Here is a 14,539-nt window from a genome sequence, read left to right on the forward strand (position 1 = left end):
GATGTTATTTATTTCCCTTCAAAGTGAAGGTTTCTTAGGACCTAAATGAACATACATATGCACAGGAGAATGTGTGTATACATACACTAATGTTCACACACATATAGAAAAATAATATAGGCAACTTCTAGAATTATGGAATTTGAAAACATTGCAGATAAGAATGTGGGGAAAGATCTCCAAAGCAGTCTTTGTGTTTATTTGACACTGAAAGCCCAGGCCTTGATTAAAATTTTCCTAAATAAGGAAAACCATAGCATGAGGTAGCCCTGCTTCACTAACTGGCTTATAGGATAGGTCATAGGCCGAAACTGAATGAAACTTGAATTTTGGCTAAAAGAAACCAATCTGGAACTTAAGAATATTTGGCCACCACTGGGTTAGAATCCTCGTTGGAGTGACAATTTTTGTTAATCTTTATGGAAAGGAAGTACAACACAGTAAACTGAGCATATATCACAAACTCCAGGGCCAAACTCAAGTAAAATTATGGTTCCAGGTGGTCAATCCATTTAAAGGATTTCATTAAACAAATCTTTATTAAGTGTCTTTAATGGATAAAGTAATGAAAAAACAGAGATACAGCCTTCTGACATGGAAATTATAGTACAGTAGAAGAAATGAACTTTAATCACACAATCACTCAAATAAGTGGATAAATACAAAATGGAGCAATTTTTATGAAAAAAGTTTTTAAATTGCACGACACTTTATAGCAAAGAAACTAGACTATGCATGTACATGGGGAAGTGATCAGAAAAGTATTCCCCCCAAACAGTAGAGTTAGAAACATGCCAGGGGATTAAGAGTCAAAGTGATCACATAAATAAGACTAGTGTCTGCTAATACTAACTGATACAATTAAAAAGGAGAGAACGATCCAACATGGGAAGTCAGATACACAGCAGACTCATAGAATGGCAGATGTCCAAACAGCACTCTGGCCTCAGAATCAGCCCTTAAGGCATTCAGATCTGGCTAAAAAGTCCATGAGAGTATTTCAGTCATGGAAAGCCAAGACACTCTGGCAAAAAAAAATGACCTAAATGAAAGACCTCTGTGAGTGAGATCCCAGTGGAAAGAATGGACCATCAAAGAAAGAGGTACCTTTCTCTGAAGAGATGTGAGAACTTCCACTTTGACTATGACCTTGTCTAAATAAGATCGGAATTGGCGAACTCAAGAGGCTTTGGCAGCTCATGACAAGAGCCTCGGGTGATTACTGACATAATAAATAAAAGTGTCAAATTGTTAAATCAACAACAGCAATCACTGTGCACTTACTCCCCATGTAGGATCTATGTCCTTAATGTGTTGTACTATGTTAATGAACGGTATAACAAGTACTGAAGCAGTACTTTACACTTTGTGTATCTATGTGGGTGCAAACTGTTGAAATCTTTACTTAGTATATACTAAATTGATCTTCTGTATATAAAGAGAATTGAAAATGAATCTTGATGTGAATGGGATGGGAGATAGGATGGTTGCAGGTGGAGGAAGGTTATGGGAGGAAAAAGCCCCTGTAATCCAATATCTGCACTTTGGAAATTTATATTTATTAAATAAAAGTTAAAGAAAAAGAAAAGTCTTCCCCAAGGAAAAGATGTTTTAGCTAGTGAGGGTGGGAAAAACAACCAACCTCAAATACATGTAGCTAAATTTACATAACTTCAGTAAGGATGTAGCTACTCCTTGGCAGCAGGTAACACAAACAACAGCTCAGGCAGCTGGATTCCTTCATTCTAATAGCTCTGCTACCTTCCACATGCATTAAACATGAAAAAGAAAAACATAGGTCATGAAAAGTTTGTACATACACACACACACACACACACTGAATTGTCTCAGCCAAGAGTGAGAGAGAACTTGAACTCATATTCTGTTGAGGGAAATTTAATTTACATGGTCTCACCCTAAACACAGAAATAGGAAAATGAATTTTCATTACGTGTCCAGAAGGATTTAATGAGCCCCTTTCCCTTTCTGTGTCACATATCTTAAGAATGTCTAGAAGTTAGTTAATTTATCAATTGGCTGTTTGGGGTGGAAATGTGGAGAAAAGTATGCCGAACAGACTATATACAAACTTCCTGTGACAGAAGGGAAAAGAAAATGTTGACATACAGTGATTGGAATAAAAATGAACAGTATGAATCATGAGACATGAATTAGGGCTAGAGAGGCAAATTCATATTTTTCAAGGCTTTGAAGACAATGATAAAGAGTTTGCATGCTAATCTGATTACATTGAAAAGTCATGTAAGGATTTTAACTGAAAGAACACAAAAATGTATTAACAGACTTGTGCTCATTAACTCTGGCAACCTTGTAGAAACATATGAGAGAGGAGTAAGATTAGAAGCAGAGTCTCCAACAAATAGAAAATTTCATTGATCTAGGAGAGAAAGGATTTTAGCTTCAATTAGGGTAGTGGCAGTGAGCTAAAACCAAGTAAATGGATTCTATAGAAGTCAACAAATGGCCACTAGAAAATGGTTACCAATTACAAAGAAAAGGTCCAAATCTCTAGGAGAGGAATTTGCAATGGGAACAGTAAAATTAGGGACACAGACCTAGTCAATAAAATTAAGGATCCAACTACAGTTTCGGGATAAATTTAACAGCCCTCATAGAAAAGTTACAGCTAGACCGAAAAACTATAATGGAAGCCCTTATAATGGGCTGACCTGCTGGTTAGAAAGCAAATGGCTGTGACAACTATGAAGTTACACATGAAATCCGCATTTTTGGCAGAAAGATCTAATCTCAATTCTTTCTAGATGATTAGGTTGAGTAATCAGCATGTAAACAAGTAACATAAATTAGTAAACTAGCAGACTAGTAAACAAGCCTTGAACTCTTCCAGGGCATGGACCTTGATTTTCTTTTTCTTTTTTTTTCCTTTGTTGTTCAAAAACTACTACATTTTCTAACATTATGTGCACTTATTATGAGTTTACTAATATCATGCTCCGTATCCTTATATTTATTCGCTGAAGAAAGAGTTGTGCAAGAAGGACATTGGGGAATTCAGTTATAACTCAATTCAAGTAAAAATGCAGTTTAACTACCTTACCTCAGATAAGCTATGATGAGGCCAACCACAAATCAAGAAAGGGAAACCAGAGTTTACAATTTTTAACTCATAGCTTCTTGTAGAGAAATAGCACGCAACACAGGTCTTTGGTTGGGGTGCAGGATTCCTGGGTCAGTTAGGAGGTAGAGAGAAAATAGAGGTGTACACAGTCACCATTATTATGATATCTTTGGGAAGGAATGGGAGGGATAAGGGTTGGTTAGCTGTTTGAAAATGGTGCCCCCATGAATCTCATGTTCACTAGGGCTGTTAGAGCACATACTTTGTGTTATACAGAGTCTCCAGATATTTTTGGGTGAATCAGGGTCTACTTAAGAAGAACACATTGCCATTTTATATATGTTGAAGTTTTCATCGAGAGAAGACAAAAGTAGGTTAACACAAAATGATAATCCACAGACTCAAATCTCTAACACTGAGTATTTCCTTCAGCTCCACACTGAGGTGTCCACATTCAATTTAATGTTTAATAGACATTCCTATCCACCTACACCAGCCCATTCTTTTCCTTTTCTATTCTATTTCCATATAGGAAACTCTTGTTTAAGCCTCTTGTATAAGCCTAAAACCTAACTGCCATCTCTGATTTCTCCTTTTTCATCATTCACCATAGCTAATTCATCAATAAGTGGCATCAGTTCTGTCTCAAAATATATCACCTGTTCCTTTCTATCCTCAAGTTCTTCAGAACTCTCATTCTGTTTCCCATCCCTGGGCCAAGCCACGTAACTCTTTTGACACTGATTACAACTGAAACTAAGTCCAAACTCTTCAATATGGTATATAAAGCCCTGCACAGCCTGGTCCCTATCTAATTCTCCAGCTACATCATCCATGTTGTCCTATTATCTGTGCCTTGAACATTTAAATCTCTCTCCTCATTCAAGTTTTTTGCATTTACTGTGCTCTACGACTGAAAATGCCTTCTCTCCTCCATACCATATGACCTGATATTTGCATTGTTTCAGCCACAGTGTATATGTAACCCAAGAGAGGCTATATGTAACTTAGCCTATCGATCATTAATATTACTCCCATATCCTTCAGTAGTTTACACTTCCTCTGTGACTTAGGTTAGGTTCTCCCTAAGAAAAACCTGAGATAATGGTTCATATACAGATCATTTATTCAGGAGTCATCTCAAAGAAAAGCAGGGGTGTTTGGAGAATAGGAGAGAAATACCCTAGATAGTCTTAACTTTATTTCTGAACACAAATTTCAGTATCATCAAATTTCATGAAGAAAAAGTTGAGGTGTTGATTAGGCTCATTCTAACAACCAATTTGCTAAAGCTATTATCTCGATTATATTGTCTTACATTCAATAAACATGGTATATCTCTCTATTTCTATAGGTCTTTTGTAATATATTTTCTTAAAAATCTATGTTTTTAAGTAGAAATGTTAAACATATTTTTTTCTTTCATGTACACTTGATATTTAAAGAATGTTTTGATATATGGTTATAATATGTATAATATTTATTCTGCACCTGTATAACCTAATTTTTTCTGAATTTTCTATATAATTCAAGATAATGCTATCATTTATCCAGATATTTGACCACTCTTACTTCATACATATTTCCATAAGTATTCTATGAATTGATTATTTTTCTCATGTAAGAAATACATTCTAGGGGCCAGCGCCGTGGCTCACTTGGTTAATCCTCTGCCTTGCAGTGCCGGCATCCCATATGAGTGCCGGGTTCTAGTCCTGGTTGCTCCTCTTCCAGTCCAGCTCTCTGCTGTGGCCTGGGAGGGCAGTGGAGAATGGCCCAAGTACTTGGGCCCCTGCACCCGTATGGGAGACCAGGAGGAGGCACCTGGCTCCCGTCTTTGGATTGGTGCAACGCCGGCCGTGGTGGCTATTTGGTGAATGAACCAATGGAAGGAAGACCTTTCTCTCTGTCTCTCTCTCTGTCTATAACTCTACCTGTCAAATAAATAAATTAAAAAAAAGAAAAAAATACATTTTATTTTTTCCATCTTAGGTTTTTGTTCAGCAAGACATCTGAACTTGTATGCCTAAAATGCTTCATTATGCCTTCACATTTTAATTTCCTTACATTCAGTAACTTGTGTAGGTGGAGAGTTGATCTCTTTATATTCTTTTAAAAATTTATTTAAGATATGCAAATTTCACATATTTCACGTATACAGATTTAGGAGCAAAGTGGTACTTCCCACCCTACCCTCCCTCCTGCCCATGCTCCTACGCTTTTTCTTCCTCCTTCTCCTATTCCCATTCCTAAATTTTATAAGGATCTATTTTCAGTTCACTTTATACACATAAGATTAACCCTACATTAAGTAAAGAATTCAACAGAATATGAAGAAAAAAAAAAAAAAAACATGATTCCTCAACAGTAGAGACAAGGGCTATAAACAATAATCAAATCTCAAAACGTCAATTTCACGCCAACACATTATATTTTAGGCACTTGTATAGAATATCTTAACAATTCTACATTAGTATCTGTTAATTATAATGAGCTGATGGGATAGGCTTCAGGGGTCATCAACAACCCAGAGACCAGAAAACCACAACCACTCCTCACCTCATTAAATATTTCCTTAGAGCAAACCTTCCCTCTTTGCCCTCTAGGAGGAAATATCATTAGGAGGAAGCAGTGTAGAAATTACCATTCTCCAGTTTTAAGAATCTTGGGAGGGATAATTAGAGAAGAGATGCTTCAGATTTCTTGTTTGCCAGCAGCTTTTTATTTCCACATGAGCAAATGACTCCAGCTACCTTGATTTCCCTTTAGGAGACAGACAAGAAGAGGCTTAAGTCACCGGTATGGAGACAGATATTTCTTTTTTTTTTTTTTTTTTTTTTTTAAGATTTGTTTATTTGAAAGGCAGAGTTATAGTGAGACAAAATGAGAGACAGAGAGATGTTCTCTCCACTGGTTCACTCCCCAAATGGCCATAAGCAGCAAGCCTGGGACAGATTGAATCCAGGAGCTAGAAGCCAAGAAACAGGTGCTTCTTCTGGGCCTCCCATGTGGGTGATAGTGTCCCAAATACTTGGGGCATCTTCTGCTGCTTTCCCAGGCACATCAGCAGGGAGCCGGTGCTAAAGTGGAGCAGCCACTACAAGAACCAACACCCATATCAGATGACAGCTTAACCCTCTGTGCCACAGCACTGGCCCCCAATATTTATTATTATAAGGGAAAATGGAAAAGGAGGAAAGTTGTAGAGACAAAGAAAATAAAATTCCAAAGTTTCCTTTCTACTAGCATTCCCAGACTGCTCCCTATACAAGGACAAGAACCTTCATAAAATTCTCTCTCTCTCTCTCCCCACCTGTATTGCTAATGCCTATCCCTTGATCTAACTCTTCCCACCACAGACACACAATAGTTCTTAACATTTCTCCTCACAGTTTTTTTTTTTTTTAATGTTTTTTGTTTGCTTGTTTTTAAGTAACTTGCTTGCACCTGGAGTCAAGTCACCTGAATTGCCTACCCTGGCCTGTATATAGAGAACTCATTGTGACCTGACAGCTGAGAGAAGCATGGTAGTGGTACAAACAAAGGAGTTGGCATGACTCATTTTAGAAGTTACTGCTTATTCTAGTTAAGCCATGATGGGAACTATGAAAATCTCTTTACCGAATACTGTAGTGTGTTAACAAATGATAGATTATCGATGTTTTTTAAATATGATGACAGCGATGGAGACTCTGAAGAACTGACATTTGTGATGGGACCTAAATTTGGAGAAGAGATCACGTACACAGTGATCAGGAGAAAGCTAATTCCAAGAACAAGGAATAATGAATTGAAAAACACCTAGAGTTGGAAAGAACTTCAGAGTATCTTTGTTTAGGGTAGTCATTGTGAATTATCAAAAAATATTGACTCAGAATGTATGTATTTGAAAGACAGCACCACATAACTCGCTGATGGATTTAACCTAGAAAAAGGGGGAAGAGAAGAATCCTGAACAACTCTGTTTTTTCTAAATAGCACTTATTTATCTGAAATGTTTATGAACATTTATGTGTTGACTTACTTAACATTTATGTCTGTCTTTTTTAAAGATTTATTTTTTTATTTGAAAGTCAGTTACACAGAGAGGAGAGGCAGAGAGAGAGAGAGAGAGAGAAAGAGAGAGAGAGAGGTCTTCCATCCAATGGTTCACTCCCAGATAGCCACAACAGCCAGAGCTGAGCTAATCTGAAGCCAGGAGCCAGGAGCTGCATCCGGGTCTCCCCAGTGGATGCAGGGGCCATCTCCTACTGCTTTCCCTGGCCATAGCAGAGAGCTGGACCAAAGAGGAGCAGCTGGGACTTGAACCAGCACCCCTTTGGGATGCTGGTGCTTCAGGCCAGGGCATTAACCAGCTGAGCCACAGCGCCGACCCCTTATTATTTATTTCTTTATTTGTCAGTTATTTACTAATTCATGTTTTTGAAGAAAATAACTTTAGCAAACATTTTTGGTAGTGTTTTTCACTATTGCAGTCTTGGCAACAAAAAGAGTACCTGAAGCACAGGTAGGGGTTACCCATATTTGTTGAATGAATAAATGATTCAACTACCCTTGAAACCTTCCCAAATGACCCACATTGTACTATCTATGCCCTTATAGTACACTTTCTACTCAATTATCTAACATCAAATTATATTGATGTCATTAGTTTCTTTAAGTATATCCCTCGTAGGATTGCAAAACTGCTAATAAAAAGGTTAATTCTTAGTCACCTTTATTTCTCCAGCACCTGTTTATTCATTCATTTATTCAACAAATATTTATTTGGCAATTCTCACGGTGAAGGGAGATAGCAGTGAAGGATCCTAATTACAATTATCTTGTTGCAAATTATGTTTACCAATGTGGGAAGATAAACCCACAGAAAATAAGCAGGAGATGATAACAGCTAGGATAAGGATATATGTCTCCCCTCATCCATTTCTTATAGTATATGGAGTACAAGTTTGTACTATGACTGAAATTGTAAAGAAATGGGGAAGTGAGAAACTGACAGAAGCTCTAGAGGACATTTAATGACTCTTACTCTTATAATGATCATCAATTGACCATTTAAAGAGGGAGATGACATAGCCAAGAACCAGGAGTAAGTTTCTTATATCCAAAAGAAAATGAGATTGACAAAAGGATTAGCCAGAACATATAGTAGAAGGTGACCCTTTGAATGGACTCAGAAAAGATCAAGGTGTAAAGAGGTGAGAAAAATAACCTTGTCATCAAGACCTGGTCATTAAAATTAGTTGAATGAGTAAGTCAAACAATAAAGTCTAGATAGAAGACAAGATTGGATGCCCTGAACCTGGAGCAGATAACTCTAGGAGACAGGGAAAATAAATACATAGACTATAAAGGCAGATAGAATAAAATATACAGGAGGCTAGGAGCAATGTTAGTAGGTAGTATAAATCTATCATTTTGAGAATTCTTATGGGGACTCAAGCAAAGGATAAATGAGGTTTCAGTGACAGTTCTGAGTAGGTATCTTGAAAATATTGCCAACCAATGGAGAAGATGCAAGAAAAACCTATTTAATTGGGAGAAAAAAGCCTAATATGATAACTTTCTGATCAGAAATTGATTTTTCACAGGATTCTGGATACAACCAAAATCTTCTTGTTAGCTCAGAGATTATGTTGCCAGAGTCTAACAAGCATTATTATTACTATATATTGGGAAAAGTCTGTGAACATTTGTCAGCTCAGTATTTTTCAGAAATGTTTCTTATTTATTGTTGACTATTTCTGTATTTTCTGCTCATTTCAAAAAGTGGTCATGATTTTCTATTAAATATAATTAACAAAATAAGCAAGTAGTTAAAATTAAAAGCAATTATAAATGTAAACAATTATACAAAGTTAGAGGGGGCTAGCATTGTGGCACAGCAGATAAAGCTGCTGCTGGCAATGCCAGTATCCCACATGGATGTGGGTTCCTGTCCTGTATGCTCCCTGATCCAGCTCCCTGCCAATGCCCTATGAAAAGCCACAGAAGATGGCCCAAGTGCTTGGGCCCTTGCACCCATATGGGAGAATTGGATGAAGCTCATGGCTCCTGGTTTCATCCTGGCTCAGCACTGGTGGTTGCAGCCATTTGAGGGGAAAAATAAGTAAATAAAACAGCAGATGAAAGATCTATATTGTTTCTTTCTCTCTCTCTCTCTGTGTAACTCCAACTTTCAAAATAAATGAATAAATACTTTTATAGAAAATTAATTAGATCAGAAATCTTAGAATAAGGGAAATTACTGAAAATCAAAGCTGAGTATGTTGTGGCTAGGGGCTAAATAGGATCCAAAATTCACCCTAGAGGCTGGTATTGTGATGCATCAGGTTAAGCCAGCATTCAAGATGCCAGCATTTAGATTTTGGAGTGCCTGTTTTGTACTGATGCTGTACTTCTGAGCTTGCATCCTGCTAATGTACTTGGGAAGATAGTTTATGTACTTGGGCTGCTGTCATCTATATGGAAGACCAGATGGAGTCACTGATTTCTGGCTTCTTCCTGGTCCATCCCTGGCTATTGCAATTGCGGCCATTTGGGCAGATGGAGATCTCTCTCTCTCTCTTTCTCTCTCTCTCTCTCTCTCTCTCTCTGTCTTTCAAATAAAAAAATTGTAAAAAATAAAATAAAATGCAGAGCTGACACTGTGCACACAAGTTTAAGCTGCAACCTGCCATTGCCAGCATCCCATGTTGTAACACCACTTAGGGTTCTTTAAAAGATTTTTGATAGTGGCCATAATACTACATAATAAATGAATACATACATATACACAGGAATTTCACTCTGAAAAGAAAACATATAAAATAAAAAAATTGTCAACCTATCAAGGAGAATAAGTGGTATTTGTCCATTTGGGATTGGCTTATTTCACTCAGCATAATGTTTTCCAAATTCCTAACAGGGATCACTTTTCAGTTAAAATTTAAACACCAACGAATAATTGTGTGTTAATTACAGAGTTCAACCAACGGTACTAGAACAAAAAAAAATACTAAAATGGATAAAGTATTACATTGTACATCAACAGTCAGGACAAGAGCTGATCAAGTCACTGTTTCTCATAGTGTCCATTTCATTTCAACAAGTTTCACTTATTCTCCTTGATAGGTGACAACTAACTGAGCACCAAAAAGGAAACCTGTTAAAGTGAAATGAACACTATGAGAAACGGTGACTTGATCAGCCTTCACCCTGACTGTGGATGAGCAACTTGATATGTTATCCCTCTTAGTATTTTTTTTTTGTTTGTTCTACTTAATACTTTTGGTTGAATACTGTAATCAATGCACAGTTATTCTCAAGTGTTGAAACTTAACTGAAAAGTGATCCCTGTTAAACATAAGAGTGGGAATAAGAGAGGGAAGAGATGTATAATTTTGGACATGCTCAAGCTGACTTACCTCAAATGGTAGAGTTAGAAACATACCAGGGGATTCCAATTCAATCCCATCAAGATGGCATGTACCAATGCCATCTCACTAGTCCCAGTGATCAATTTCTGTTCACAATTGATCATAATGATAGGACTAAGAACCAAAGGGATCACATAAACGAGAATAGTGTCTGCAAATACTAGCTGATAGAATCAAAAAGGGAGAGAATGAGCCAACATGGGAAGAGAGATACACAGCAGACCCATAGAATGGCAGATGTCCTAAACAGCACTCTGGCCTCAGAATCAGCCCTTAAGGCATGTGGATCTGGCTGAAAAGCCCATGAGAGCATTTCAGGCATGGAAAGCCAAGACACTCTGGAAAAAAAAAAAAAAAAAAACCTAAATGGAAGATCTCTGCGAGTGAGATCCCAGTGGAAAGAACGGGTCATCAAAGAAGGAGGTACCTTTCTCTGAAGGGAGGAGAGAACTTCCACTTTGACCATGGCCTTGTCTAAAAATTATCAGAGTCAGTGAACTCAGGGGACTTCCATAGCCGTGGCAACTCATGACAAGAGCCTAGGGTGATTACTAATGCCATAAACAAGAGTGTCAATTTGTTAAGTCAACAACAGGAGTCACTGTGCACTTACTCCTCATGTAGGATCTTTGTCCTTAGTGTGCTGTACATTGAAATTTAATGCTATAACTAGTACTCAAACAGTATTTTTCACTTTATGTTTCTGTGTGGGAGCAAACTGTTGAAATCTTTACTTAATGTATGCTAAACTGATCTTGTGTATATAAAGAGAAACGAAAATGAATCTTGATGTGAATGGAAGGGGAGAGGGAGTGGGAAAGGGGAGGGTTGCGGGTGGGAGGGACGTTATGGGGGGGGAAAGCCATTGTAATCTATAAGCTGTACTTTGGAAATTTATATTCATTAAATAAAAGTTAAAAAAATAAAAAATTACCTTGAAAATCTTTTTAATTTTTTAAGACTTATATATTTATTTAAAAGGCAGATTTAGAGAGAGAGAGGGATAGACAGAGAGATTTTCCATCCACTGGTTCACTACCCAAAAGGCTGCAACGCTGTCCAAAACCAGAAGCCTAGAATTCTATGTGATTCTCCTACATTGATGCAGGGGCTCAAGCACATGGGCCATCTTCTTCTGCTTTCTCAGGCACATAAACATGGAACTGGGTAGGAAGTGGGACAACCATTATGTGAGCTGGCACCCATTCAGAATGCCAGTATTGCAGGTGGCAGCTTAACCCACCATGCTACAGCACTGGCAGTGAAAAATCTCTTTAAATATTCCTCGATGATCAGAACCTGAATCCTTAAAAACACAAATTTTAATATTTATTCTCTTATCTTTCATTTCCTCAACTACTGTAACTCCAAATCTTCTTGCATTCCCTCTCAGCCACCAGTTCACAGCAATAATTATACAAACTATGAAAACTTCTTTCAGACCTTCCCTTTCCATCCACCTTCATTCCCCACTCACTTTGATCCCATCATTCATGGCCTCACTTCCTTCCCTATTCAATTAGATTCTATTTTGTAATCATTTTTATATAAAATATTTATCTATTCACATATGCCCAACAATTCTATGCATGTATGTATGTGTATGATTTGCCTAGGACTTGACCTTGGAATATGTAAATTAATGTCACCACTGTGACCACTACATCTAAACTGACAATGTCCTTTTCTCTTTGGGTGCTACTGTGAATTCCTGGGAATTTTCTGTTTAATTTTAATTGATTTATTTTCTAACCATTCTAGTTTGTTCTGTTTTCATGAATATAATTTGAATTACATCATGGTAAAGTCTCCAGTTTTTTCCTCTGAAGTTGAACATTGGGTGTAACGTTTCTCATGCCTCTGCTAGCAAATCGATTCAAATCTACCTGCTCTCAGCATTATTTTAGATTTCTAATCTGTGTCCTGGTGATTTCTCTATTCTACCATATATTCTTTGGATCATCTGTTTTCCTAAACAAATTTCTGGAATACATCTATCTTCAACATTTATATATAATTTATCATATCTTTAAAAATGCATGCTCTCATTTTTACTCAGGTGTCACAAATCCTTTTGTTTTGGATTTTAGCTATTAATGTTCATGTTTAAAAAAAGTTTGAACAACAGAAAAAGGAAAAGAATAATTTTCTTTACTAACTTTCCTCTAAATATGTGGAAATATTTTCACTCTCTTCAAAGAAATGCTCTGGGATTTAAAAATCAACAGAAACAAAATAAAACTTCAAATGTTTTCAAAATTCGTTGATAATGAGTTCCCATAAATAACATTAAAAAAAGAGTGTATGTTTTCTTTATAATGATAGATTAAGCTATCTGGGAGTTATATTGGAAATTTTAGATGGACTATAGGAAGTATAATTCTAATGATATTAAGGTGAATTTAAACTATACATTACTGATGGTGCTAAAGCCAAAAAGATCCTAATGTTGTCATTTGGCCTGAAGAAATCCATACCTTTATTCTGCCTTCTTTGTGGGGAGCAAAGATTTTACTATATAGCACAAATTGGGACCCTAAAGATTGCATATCATCACTAGCATTTTGTTGTATCAGCTTAGAATTTTGTTTAAATAAGTTACAAATTACTCTACAGAAGGTAGTTTGCAGGAAATATGAATTTAACTATCTTCTCACATTCAGAAGCAATCATCGCAGGCATCCTAGGCAGCTGTTCCTTTTAGAAAGTACAAGTACCAACAGAACACACCCTGCCAAAAAAGCCTTGATTTACTTGATTTACCATGGTAGCCATTTTCATTATGACCCTTTAATAAGTCTTATAGTATATATGAGGGTTTGTGTAGCTATTAGCCCACACTGACATACTCATTCCTTTCCTTCCTCTGCCAAGAGTCTATTTCTTCTTACCTGACAACAACAACAAAGTGACAATTGCACTGATTATTTGGAGCAAAGCAGAAAAAGAATTTAGGTTATAGAGCTTCTTTGAGAAATATATTCCATATAATGATCAACTTCAAAATAATGTCACCAAAGTCTAGATACGCTTAGAATTGAAGATTTTAAAGGTTACATAGAAATAAAGAAATTTCTTCTTACCTGGCAGGGGAGATACCATGATCACACAGGTGGCTTTCCCAGGGCAAGGCTTTTTCATTGCACTCCGACATGCTGACCCCTGCAATTTCTCCAAATTGGGAAACTTGACTGCATAATAGTAGGGAATTGCATTTGTGCTCATTCCTTAAAAAAAGGAAGACCTTTCTCTCTGTCTCTCTCTCTCACTATCCACGCTGCCTGTCAAAAAAAAAAAGTTTCTTTTTTTTACAAACTCAAATTACTTTCTATACTTAATAAATATTACAGCTTTTTTAGAATTTTTAGAATTTTTTAGAATTCTGACTAATCATAACTTTTAGGAAGAATTTATTTGAAATTCAAGGGTTTTTGTCTACAGAAAAAAATATAAAATGTTGTTGGTTAAATATTAATAATTAGAATCTGTATTATTGACCTGAATTGCATGTACAATTCACTGTTGTTAGAATAAAATATTTAATAATTGAAAGAAAAATTAAATAATGGGACAAATATAAATGTGAGGAAAGGTGAGATACAAATTATTACTGAGAGATAAGTAGGTATTGACTTAGGGATATCCCCTCTGCAAGTCCTTGGGAACAAGGAGAAAATAAGTCCAATTCATCAGTGTGCCTTAATCCTTTGTTTACTGATAGAATTTACCTACATCCTCCTTTAATTTGTGTGATTCAACTACTTTCTAGTTCCACCATCTGTATAAAGGAAAGTTATGAAAAGGAATGAGAAAATGTAGGATGAAACCTTCGAGGGTTCAGTTAAAGAAAGTAAGCTCTGTAATGCTGTTTCACATAAAAGTGGGGTCAAAATTACACTCAGAGAGGACTAGAATATCATAGTATATTCAAAGGAATACAAGGTGCTTGAAATTGCATTTCACACTGTTGAATTTCAATCTTTAAAACACTCAGTACAACCAAATAATACAAGAAGAGGAA

The 14,539-nt window shown here is 36.5% G+C and overlaps 1 pseudogene; it reads left to right on the plus strand.

The window, feature by feature from the left end:
- The first annotated feature begins 13,593 nt into the window (after positions 1 to 13,593).
- LOC127485346 (U1 spliceosomal RNA) lies at positions 13,594 to 13,748 on the plus strand (annotated as a pseudogene).
- The last annotated feature ends 791 nt before the right edge of the window (positions 13,749 to 14,539 follow it).

This window comes from Oryctolagus cuniculus, chromosome 1, assembly GCF_964237555.1.
Source record: "Oryctolagus cuniculus chromosome 1, mOryCun1.1, whole genome shotgun sequence".
Taxonomy (NCBI): Eukaryota; Metazoa; Chordata; class Mammalia; order Lagomorpha; family Leporidae; genus Oryctolagus; species Oryctolagus cuniculus.